The sequence below is a fragment of the Prunus avium genome, chromosome 5 (genome assembly GCF_965620075.1).
Source record: "Prunus avium chromosome 5, drPruAviu1.hap1.1, whole genome shotgun sequence".
In the NCBI taxonomy this organism is placed as follows: Eukaryota; Viridiplantae; Streptophyta; class Magnoliopsida; order Rosales; family Rosaceae; genus Prunus; species Prunus avium.
In genome coordinates this window covers 7,898,120-7,910,369 of record NC_142288.1, presented here as the reverse complement: position 1 = coordinate 7,910,369, position 12,250 = coordinate 7,898,120, and positions in this window count along the sequence as shown.

The window sequence follows — 12,250 nt, the reverse complement described above, 5'->3', positions numbered from 1 at the left end:
AAACCCAGAATATTCATGTTAGGTTACATCGAAGCCCTAGTTATGGATTTAGCTACTCATAATGGAAAAGAGACTTGAACAGAAATGAGAAAACATAATGAATACAATAAGAGTAGAAAAACCCTTTTTCTGAAGTTCTTGTGGTGTCCAAGGCTTCTCCAAGTGCTTCTCCACTTCTAATGCTTCTCCAAGAGCTTCCCCACTTCTAGAAAGATGTATGAAGGATATGGAGGTGATTTGGGATGAGTTTGAGTGAGTGGTGATGGCTAAGGACGATGAAATTCGTAGGGAAATGGAAGAGAGGTTTGCTGGAGTTGTTTTGGTGATTGTTGGAGTGTTTGGGATTTTGAGAGTGTTTGAGGATGGTTGGAGTGAATTGTGGGGGTTGTGAATCTCAGGATTTGTTGTCTTGAATGTGGAATGGATGTGGTATTTATAGGGAGAGGGGAGTGACAAATCTGAATTCAATATGGCTAATGCATACAACACTTGCATTATAAAAGATGAATTGGTTGATGCACTTCACTAATGCATACAACACTTGCATTATAAAATCTGAATTGGTTGATGCACTTCACCAATAGATCCCACCAGCAGCCCTAGCTCATCTTCATGTCACCATGACCAAGCTTCCAACCAGAAATGATAGCTCATACCTAGCTCACCATGACCAAGCATCCAACCAGCACATGCTGAGGTCAGCATAACCAGCAACTTCAAGGGCTTACAACTTGGGCTTCTCTTAATCAAATTAGGACTTTAAGCACTCGAAATTGAAGTTCAGAATGTCTTCTTTCCAGCCATATGTCATTTGGGCCAATCCAAGGTCTGAGGAGGAAGTTAAGGCCAAAACAAATTGCTAACTCATTTTGCGCGCTGATAAAATCCATCCTGAGCATGGCTCTGTGTTTGCTAGGTAACAGACTCCATATTTATCCAATGGGGCTGAATTTTGGATATGTTATAGTACACACCCATTGGAACAACTTTCATGAAGAATGCTGCCTCATCCGAGCTGTGTAGGTTGCTGAAACAAAGCTTGCAATATGACCTACGGAACTGGACTGGCAGGGGGCTGTAGCCAAAATGAGTTTGTCTTTTAAGCTCTTCTTCCATTCATCCAAATTAGGCCTTAACATGCTTGAATTGCATGAATTATGCTCTCTTGCTCTATTGTCCTACAAAACACACAAAGGGAGGGAAATAATTTAGAATTATAGGAACTAAGCAAAAGAAGTAAGTAAATTGGGCATGTATATGTATGAAATTATGAGCTTAACAAGTATGCCACAGAGTACCTGCAGTCCTAGAAGATTACTAGTGACAACCTAGGCACTCAGAAGGACCCATCAATCTAGGCATCCCCTGTGCTAGCAACAACTATGGTGAAAGTGTGTGAAGTCATCAATATCAAGTAAACAGCAAACAGCATATATAGATGACTAGTCAACCACCAAGAACAGAAACCCAGATAAATTTACAGATATGCAAAACAGGTTTTGTTTACCCAGAAACCCACCATTGGGAAAAACTGGGAGTCATTAACCGACTAGGCAATCCACTAAGTAGAAAAAGATTCTTACAAAGGAATACAAGCAAGCTCAAGCAAAACCTAGATCTATTTAGGAAGATGAGCTTTACCTCCTTTGTGCAATCTTCTTCTCCAACTTAGCAAAGCTTCAAGCTCAGTTCTTCATGGCAATGGCAGCTCCTTCTCCAGCTCGATCATCCCATGGCACTAGCTTGCAAGCTCCAACTCAAACCGAAACCAAACTTTGGATTCAAGGGAGAAAGACCAATTTCTTCAAGAAACCATACTCTTGAAGAAATCAGTCACGAATTCGATCTAGATCTATATGAGAGAATGATTTAAATAGCTAGATGCAGATTCATATTTCAAAAGCAGTTTTTCAAAAAGAAATCAATTAGAAAAACTCATAGATGAAATATATGGTGATGGCTCTTGAGGAAGAAGCAAAAGTTTCCAAAGAAACTTTCCAAAACTTGCCTACAAAAGTGACGGCCACCATATGAAGAATTGTTTGGCTTTTACACACAAAAATTCCCTAGGTCAGAATCGACACATGGCAGCAGAGAGAGAAAATAGAATAGGACAAAACATATGGTTAACCAGCTAGAAATCGCACTGAGCAAAGATGACTAGTCATCTTTTATGAAAACAGTTTTAATGCATGATATGCAATGCATGATTTACCTTTGTCAAATTGCTTGAACCTCCATAGGACAGATGAGAGTTAAGAACACTTAGAGATCCTAAACTTAATCTATCCTTGAGCTTGATAAATACATATAAAAATCCTATTACAAAATTGTCAAGGGAAGCCAAAAGAATTAATCAAAATTCATACATTAACAGATCTGAAATCAATTGGTGTAAGAAATTGGACAACTCAAGTTCACAGGCAGTTCGTTCCAAATCGGAGTGGTTGGTGTTTTGGGTAGTTATAGAGATCGGATTTCACCCAAATCTAACCAAATGACTCCTCCGACCATATTATGATGTTGGCCAAGTTTTCGGCTCGATCCGAAATCAATGGGTGTAAGAAATTGGACAATTTATCTTCAAAGGCAGTTCGTTCCTAATCGGAGTGGTTGGTGTATTCCATAGTTCTAGAGATCGAATTTCACTCAAAACAATCCAAATGACTCCTCCCACCACATTATGATGTTGCCCAAGTTTTGGGCTCGATCCGAAATCAATAGGTGTAAGAAATTGGACAATTCAAGTTCAAAGGCAGTTCGTTCCTAATTGGAGTGGTTGGTGTTTTGGGTAGTTCTAGAGATCGGATTTCACTCAAACTTAACCAAACGACTCCTCCCACCATATTATGATGTTGCCCCAGTTTTGGGCTCGATCCGAAATCAATAGGTGTAAGAAATTGGACAATTCAAGTTCAAAGGCAGTTCGTTCCTAATTGGAGTGGTTGGTGTTTTGGGTAGTTCTAGAGATCGGATGTCACTCAAACTTAACCAAATGACTCCTCCCACCATATTATGATGTTGCCCAAGTTTTGGGGTCGATCCGAAATCAATAGGTGTAAGAAATTGGACAATTCAAGTTCAAAGGCAGTTCGTTCCTAATTGGAGTGGTTGGTGATTTGGGTAGCTCTAGAGATCGGATTTCTCTCAAACTTAACCAAATAACTCCTCCTACCATATTATGATGTTGCCCAAGTTTTGGGCTCGATCCGAAATCAATAGGTGTAACAAATTGGACAATTCAAGTTCAAAGGCAGTTCGTTCCTAATTGGAGTGGTTGGTGTTTTGGGTTGTTCTAGAGAACGGATTTCACTCACACTTAACCAAATGACTACTCCCACCATATTCTGATGTTGCCCAAGTTTCGGGCTCGATCCGAAATCAATAGGTGTAAGAAATTGGACAATTCAAGTTCAAAGGCAGTTCGTTCCTAATTGGAGTGGTTGGGGTTTTGGGTAGTTCTAGGCATCGGATTTCACTCAAACTTAGCCAAACGACTCCTCCCACCATATTATGATGTCGCCCAAGTTTTGGGCTCGATCCGAAATCAATAGGTGTAAAAAATTGGACAATTCAAGTTCAAAGGCAGTTCGTTCCTAATTGGAGTGGTTGGGGTTTTGGGTAGTTCTAGAGATCGGATTTCACTCAACCTTAACCAAATGACTCCTCCCACGATATTATGATGGTGCCCAAGTTTTGGGCTTGATCCGAAATCAATAGCTGTAAGGAATTGGACAATTCATGTTCAAAGGCAGTTCGTTCCTAATTGGAGTGGTTGGTGTTTTGCGTAGTTCTAGTGATCGGATGTCACCCAAACTTAACCAAATGACTCCTCCCACCATATTATGATGTTGGCCAAGTTTTGGCCTCGATCCGAAATCAATAGGTTCAAGAAATTGGACAATTCAATTTCAAAGGTAGTTCGTTCCTAATTTGGGTGGTTGGTGTATTGGGTAGTTCTAGAGATCGGATATCACTCAAACCTTAGCAAACGACTCCTCCCACCATATTATGATGTTGCCCAAGTTTTGGGCTCGATCCGAAATCAATAGGTGTAAGAAATTGGACAATTCAAGTACAAATGCAGTTCGTTCCTAATTGGGGTGGTTGGTGTATTGGGTAGTTCTAGAGATCGGATTTCACTCAAACTTAACCAAATAACTCCTCCCACCATATTATGATGTTGCCCAAGTTTTGGGGATGATCCGAAATCAATAGGTGTAAGAAATTGGACAATTCAAGTTCAAAGGCAGTTCGTTCCTAATTGGAGTGGTTGGGGTAATTCATAGTTCTAGCGATTGGATTTCACTCGAAACTAGCAAAATGACTCCTCCCACCATATTATGGTGTTGCCCAAGTTTTGGGCTCTATCCGAAATCAATAGGTGTATGAGATTGGGCAATTCAAGTTCAATGGTCGTTCGTTCCTAATTGGTGGGGTTGGTGTATTGGGTAGTTCTAGAGATCCGATTGCACTCAAAATAAACCAAATGACTCTTCCCACCATATTATGATGTTGTCCAAGTTTTGGGCTCTATCCGAAATCAATAGGTGTAAGAAATTGGACAATTCGAGTTCAAAGGCAGTTCGTTCCTAATTGGGGTGGTTGGTGTATTGGGTAGTTCTAGAGATCGGATTTCACTCAAACTTAACCAAATGACTCCTCCCACCATATTATGATGTTGCCCAAGTTTTGGGCTCGATCCGACATGAATATGTGTAAGAAATTGGACAATTCAAGTTCAAAGGCAGTTCGTTCCTAACTGAAGTGGTTGGTGTATTCCACAGTTCTAGAGATCAGATTTCACTCCAAAATAACCAAATGACTCCTCCCACCATATTATGACGTTGCCCAAGTTTTGGGGTTGATCCGCAATCAATAGGTGTAAGAAATTGGACAATTCAAGTTCAATGGCAGTTCGTTCCAAATTGGGGTGGTTGGTTTATTGGGTACTTCTAGAGATTGGATTGCACTCAAAATTAACCAAATGACTCCTCCCACCATATTATGATGTTGCCCATGTTTTGGGCTCGATCCGAAATCAATAGGTGTAAGAAATTGCACAATTTATGGTCAAAGGCAGTTTGTTCCGAATCGGAGTGGTTGGTGTATTCCACAGTTCTAGAGATCGGAATTCAGTCAAAACTAACCAATTGACTCCTCCCACCATATTATGATGTTGCCCAAGGTTTGGGCTCGATCCGAAATCAATAGGTGTAAGAAATTGGACAATTAAAGTTCAAAGGCAGTTCGTTCCAAATTGGAGTGGTTGGTGTTCCGGGTAGTTCTAGAGATCGGATTTCACTCAAGCCTAAGCAAATGACTCCTCCCACCATATTATGATGTTGACCAAGTTTTGGGCTCGATCCGAAATCAATAGGTGTAAGAAATTGGACAATTCAAGTACAAATGCAGTTCGTTCCTAATTGGAGTGGTTGGTGTTTTGGGTAGTTCTGGAGATCAGATTTCACTCAAACTTAACCAAATGACTCCTCCGACCGTATTACGATCTTGCCCAAGTTTTGGGCTCGATCCGAAATCAATAGGTGTAAGAAATTGGACAATTCAAGTTCAAAGGCAATTCGTTCGTAATTGGAGTGGTTGGTGTATTTGATAGTTCTAGGGATTGGATTTCACTGAAAACTAACAAAATGACTCCTCCCACCATATTATGATGTTGCCCAAGTTTTGGGCTCGATCCGAAATCAATAGGTGTAAGAAATTGGACAATTCAAGTTCAATGGCAGTTCGTTCCAAATTGGGGTGGTTGGTGTATTGGGTAGTTCTAGAGATTGGATTGCACTCAAAATTAACCAAATGTCTCCTCCCACCATATTACGATGTTGCCCATGTTTTGGGCTCTATCCGAAATCAATAGGTGTAAGAAATTGGACAATTCAAGTTGAAAGGCAGTTCGTTCCTAATTGAAGTGGTTGGTGTATTCCATAGTTCTAGGGATCGGATTTCACTCAAAATTAACCGAATGACTCCTCCCAGCATATTATGTTGTTGCCCAAGTTTTGGGGTTGATCCGAAATCAATAGGTGTAAGAAATTGGACAATTCAAGTTCAACGGCAGTTCGTTCCAAATTGGGGTGGTTGGTGTATTGGGTAGTTCTAGAGATTGGATTGCACTAAAAATTAACCAAATGTCTCCTCCCACCATATTACGATGTTGCCCATGTTTTGGGCTCTATCCGAAATCAATAGGTGTAAGAAATTGGACAATTCAAGTTGAAAGGCAGTTCGTTCCTAATTGAAGTGGTTGGTGTATTCCATAGTTCTAGGGATCGGATTTCACTCAAAATTAACCGAATGACTCCTCCCAGCATATTATGTTGTTGCCCAAGTTTTAGGGTTGATCCGAAATCAATAGGTGTAAGAAATTGGACAATTCAAGTTCAAAGGCAGTTCGTTCCTAATTGGAGTGGTTGGGGTAATTCATAGTTTTAGCGATTGGATTTCACTCAAAACTAACAAAATGACTCCTCCCACCATATTATGATGTTGCCCAAGTTTTGGGCTCGATCCGAAATTAATAGGTGTAAGAAATTGGACAATTCAAGTTCAAAGGCAATTCGTTCGTAATTGGAGTGGTTGGTGTATTCCATAGTTCTAGAGATCGGATTTCACTCAAACTTAACCAAATGACTCCTCCCACCATATTATGATGTTGCCCAAGTTTTGGGCTCGATCCGAAATTAATAGGTGTAAGAAATTGAATAATTCTTGTTCAAAGGCAATTCGTTCGTAATTGGAGTGGTTGGTGTATTCCATAGTTCTAGAGATCGGATTTCACTCAAAACTAACCAAATGACTCCTCCCACCATTTTGTGATGTTGCCCAAGTTTTGCGCTCGATCCGAAATCAATAGGTGTAACAAATTGGACAATTCAAGTTCGAAGGCATATCGTTCCTAATCGGAGTGGTTGGTGTATTCCACAGTTCTAGAGATCGGATTTCACTCAAAACTAACCAAATGACTCCTCCCACCATATTGTGATGTTGCCCAAGTTTTGGGCTCGATCCGAAATCAATAGGTGTAAGGAATTGGACAATTTATGTTCAAAGGCAGTTCGTTCCAAATCGGAGTGGTTGGTGTATTCCACAGTTCTAGCGATCGGATTTCACTCAAAACTAACCAAATGACTCCTCCCACCATATTATAATGTTGCCCAAGTTTTGGGCTCGATCCGAAATCAATAGGTGTAAGAAATTGGACAATTCATGTTCGAAGGCAGTTCGTTCCTAATTGGAGTGGTTGGTGTTTTGGGTAGTTGTAGAGATCGGATTTCACTCAAACTTAACCAAATGGCTCCTCCCACTATATTATGATGTTGCCCAAGTTTTGGGCTCGATCCGAAATCAATAGGTGTAAGAAATTGGACAATTTATCTTCTAAGGCAGTTCGTTCCCAATCGTAGTGGTTGGTGTGTTCCGTAGTTCTAGAGATTGGATTTCACTCAAAACTAACCAAATGACTCCTCCCACCGTATTATGATGTTGCCCAAGTTTTGGGCTCCATCCGAAATCAATAGGTGTAAGAAATTGGACAATTCAAGTTCAAAGGCAATTCGTTCGTAATTGGAGTGGTTGGTGTATTCCATAGTTCTAGAGATCGGATTTCACTCAAAACTAACCGAATGACTCCTCCCACCATATTGTGATGTTCCCCAAGTTTTGGGCTCGATCCGAAATCAATAGGTGTAAGAAGTTGGACAATTCAAGTTCAAAAGCAGTTCGTTCCTAATTGGAATGGTTGGTGTTTGGGTTAGTTCTAGAGATCGAATTTCCCCCAAACTTAACCAAATGACTCCTCCCACCATATTATGTTGCTGCCCAAGTTTTGGGCTCGATCCGAAATCAATAGGTTTAAGAAATTGGACAATTCAGTTTCAAAGGAAGTTTGTTCCTAATTGGGGTGGTTGGTGTTTTGGGTAGTTCTAGAGATTGGATTTCACTCAAACTTAAGCAAATGACTACTCCCACCACAATATGATGTCATCCCAGTTTTGGGCTCGATCCGAAATCAATAGGTGTAAGAAATTGGACAATTTAAGTTCAAAGGAAGTTCTTTCCAAATTGAAGTGGTTGGTGTTTTGGATAGTTCAAGAGATCGGATTTCAATCAAACCTAACCAAATGACTCCTCCCACCATATTATGATGTTGCCCAAGTTTTAGGCTCGATCCGAAATCAATAGATGTAAGAAATTGGGCAATTTATGTTCAAAGGCAGTTCGTTCCGAATCGGAGTGGTTGGTGTATTCCATAGTTCTAGAGATCGGATTTCACTCAAAACTAAGCAAATGACTCCTCCCACCATATTATGATGTTGCCCAAGTTTTGGGCTCGATCCGAAATCAGTAGGTGTAAGAAATTGGACAATTCAGTTTCAAAGGCAGTTCGTTCCTAATTGTAGTGATTGGTGTTTCGTGTAGTTCTAGAGATTGGATTGTACTCAAACTTAAGCAAATGACTCCTCCCACCATATTACGATGTTGCCCAAGTTTTGGGCTCGATCCGAAATCAACTGGTGTAAGAAATTGGACAATTTATGTTCAAAGGCAGTTCGTTCCTAATTGGAGTGGTTGGTGTATTCCATTGTTCTAGAGATCGGATTTCACTCAAAACTAACCAAATGACTCCTCCCACCACATTATGATGTCGCCCCAGTTTTGGGCTCGATACGAAATCAATAGGTGTAAGAAATTGGACAATTCAAGTTCAAAGGCAGTTCGTTCCTAATTGGAGTGGTTGGTGTTTTGGGTAGTTATAGAGATCGGATTTCACCCAAATCTAACCAAATGACTCCTCCGACCATATTATGATGTTGCCCAAGTTTTCGGCTCGATCCGAAATCAATGGGTGTAAGAAATTGGACAATTTATCTTCAAAGGCAGTTCGTTCCTAATCGGAGTGGTTGGTGTATTCCATAGTTCTAGAGATCGGATTTCACTCAAAACTATCCAAATGACTCCTCCCACCATATTATGATGTTGCCCAAGTTTTGGTCTCGATCCGAAATCAATAGGTGTAAGAAATTGGACAATTCAAGTTCGAAGGCAGTTCGTTCCTAATTGGAGTGGTTGGTGTTTTGGGTAGTTCTAGAGATCGGATTTCACTCAAACTTAACCAAATAACACCTCCCACCATATTATGATGTTTCCCAAGTTTTGGGCTCGATCCGAAATCAATAGGTGTAAGAAATTGGACAATTCAGGTTCAAAGGCAGTTCGTTCCTAATTGGAGTGGTTGGTGTTTTGGGTAGTTCTAGCGATCGGATTTCACTCAAACTTAACCAAATGACTCCTCCCGCCATACTATGATGTTTCCCAAGTTTTGGGCTCGATCCGAAATCAATAGGTGTAAGAAATTGGACAATTTATGTTCAAAGGCAGTTCGTTCCTAATCGGAGTGGTTGGTGTATTCCATAGTTCTAGAGATCGGATTTCACTCAAAACAAACCAAATGACTCCTCCCACCATATTATGATGTTGCCCAAGTTTTGGGCTCGATCCCAAATCAATAGGAGTAAGAAATTGGACAATTCAAGTTCAAAGGCAGTTCGTTCCTAATTGGAGTGGTTGGTGTTTTGGGTAGTTCTAGGGATCGGATTTTACTGAAACTTACCCAAATGACTCCTCCCACCATATTATAATGTTCCCCAAGTTTTGGGCTCGATCCGAAATCAATAGGTGTAAGAAATTGGACAATTCAAGTTCAAGGGCAGTTCGTTCCTAAATGGAGTGGTTGGTGTTTTGGGTAGTTCTAGAGATTGGATTTCACTCAAGCTTAACCAAATGACTCCTCCCTCCACATTGTGGTGTTGCCCAAGTTTTGGGCTCGATCCGAAATCAATAGGTGTAAGAAATTGGACAATTCAAGTTCAAAGGCAGTTCGTTCCTAATTGGAGTGGTTGGTGTTTTGGGTAGTTCTAGATACCTGATTTCACTCAAACTTAACCAAATGACTCCACCCAACATATTATGATGTTGCCCAAGTTTTGGGCTCGATCCGAAATCAATAGGTGTAAGAAATTGGACAATTTATGTTCAAAGGCAGTTCGTTCCTAATTGGAGTGGTTGGTGTATTCCATTGTTCTAGAGATCGGATTTCACTCAAAACTAACCAAATGACTCCTCCCACCACATTATGATGTCGCCCCAGTTTTGGGCTCGATCCGAAATCAATAGGTGTAAGAAATTAGACAATTCAAGTTCAAATGCAGTTCGTTCCTAATTGGAGTGGTTGGTGTTTTGGGTAGTTCTAGATATCGGATTTCACTCAAGCTTAACCAAATGACTCCTCCCACCACATTATGATGTTGCCCAAGTTTTGGGCTCGATCCGAAATCAATAGGTGTAAGAAATTGGACAATTCAAGTTCAAAGGCAGTTCATTCCTAATTGGAGTGATTGGTGTTTTGGGTAGTTCTAGAGATTGGATTGCACTCAAACTGAAGCAAATGACGCCTCCCACCATATTATCATGTTGCCCAAGTTTTGGGCTCGATCCGGAATCAATAGGTGTAGGAAATTGGACAATTCAAATTCAAAGGCAGTTCGTTCCCAATTGCAGTGGTTGGTGTTTTGGGTAGTTCTAGAGATCGGATTTCACTCAAACTTAACCAAATGACTACTCCCAATATATTATGATGTTGCCCCAGCTGTGGGCTTGACCCGAAATCAATAGGTGTAAGAAATTGGACAATTCAAGTTCAAAGGTAGTTCGTTCCAAATTGGACTGGTTGGTGTTTTGGGTAGTTCTAGATACCGGATTTCACTCAAACTTAACCAAATGACTCCACCCAACATATTATGATGTTGCCCAAGTTTTGGGCTCGATCCGAAATCAATAGGTGTAAGAAATTGTACAATTTATGTTCAAAGGCAGTTCGTTCCTAATTGGAGTGGTTGGTGTATTCCATTGTTCTAGAGATCGGATTTCACTCAAAACTAACCAAATGACTCCTCCCACCACATTATGATGTCGCCCCAGTTTTGGGCTCGATCCGAAATCAATAGGTGTAAGAAATTAGACAATTCAAGTTCAAAGGCAGTTCGTTCCTAATTGGAGTGGTTGGTGTTTTGGGTAGTTCTAGATATCGGATTTCACTCAAGCTTAACCAAATGACTCCTCCCACCACATTATGATGTTGCCCAAGTTTTGGGCTCGATCCGAAATCAATAGGTGTAAGAAATTGGACAATTCAAGTTCAAAGGCAGTTCATTCCTAATTGGAGTGATTGGTGTTTTGGGTAGTTCTAGAGATCGGATTTCACTCAAGCTTAAGCAAATGACCCCTCCCTCCATACTATGATGTTGCCCCAGTTTTGGGCTCGATCCGAAATCAATAGGTGTAAGAAATTGGACAATTCAGGTTCAAAGGCAGTTCGTTCCTAATCGGAGTGGTTGGTGTATTCCATAGTTCTAGAGATTGGATTTCACTCAAACTTAACCAAATGACTCCTCCCACCATATTATGATGTTGCCCAAGTTTTGGGCTCAATCCGAAATGAATAGGTGTAAGAAATTGGACAATTTATGTTCCAAGGCAGTTCGTTCCTATTCGTAGTGGTTGGTGTACTCCATAGTTCTAGAGATCGGATTTCACTCAAAACTGACCAAATGACTCCTCCCACCATATTATGATGTTGCCCAAGTTTTGGGCTCGATCCGAAATCAATAGGTGAAAGAAATTGGACAATTCAAGTTCAAAGGCAGTTCGTTCTTAATTGGAGTGGTTGGTGTTTTGGGCAGTTCTAGAGATCGGATTTCACTCAAACTTAACCAAATGACTCCTCCCACCATATTATGATGTTGCCCAAGTTTTGGGCTCGATTCGAAATCAATAGGTGTAAGAAATTGGACAATTTTTGTTCAAAGGCAGTTCGTTCCTAATTGGAGTGGTTGGTGTTTTGGGTAGTTCTAGAGATTTGATTTCACCCAAACTTAAGCAAATGACTCCTCCCACCATATTGTGATGTTGCCCCAGTTTCGGGCTCGATCTGAAATCAATAGGTGTAACAAATTGGACAATTCAAGTTCGAAGGCTGTTCGTTCCTAATTGGAGTGGTTGGTGTTTTGGGTAGTTCTAGAGATTGGATTTCACTCAAACTTAACCAAATGACTCCACCCACCATATTATGATGTTGCCCAATTTTTGGGGTCGATCCGAAATAAATAGGTGTAAGAAATTGGACAATTTATGTTCAAAGGCAGTTCGTTCCTTGTCGGAGTCGTTGGTGTAT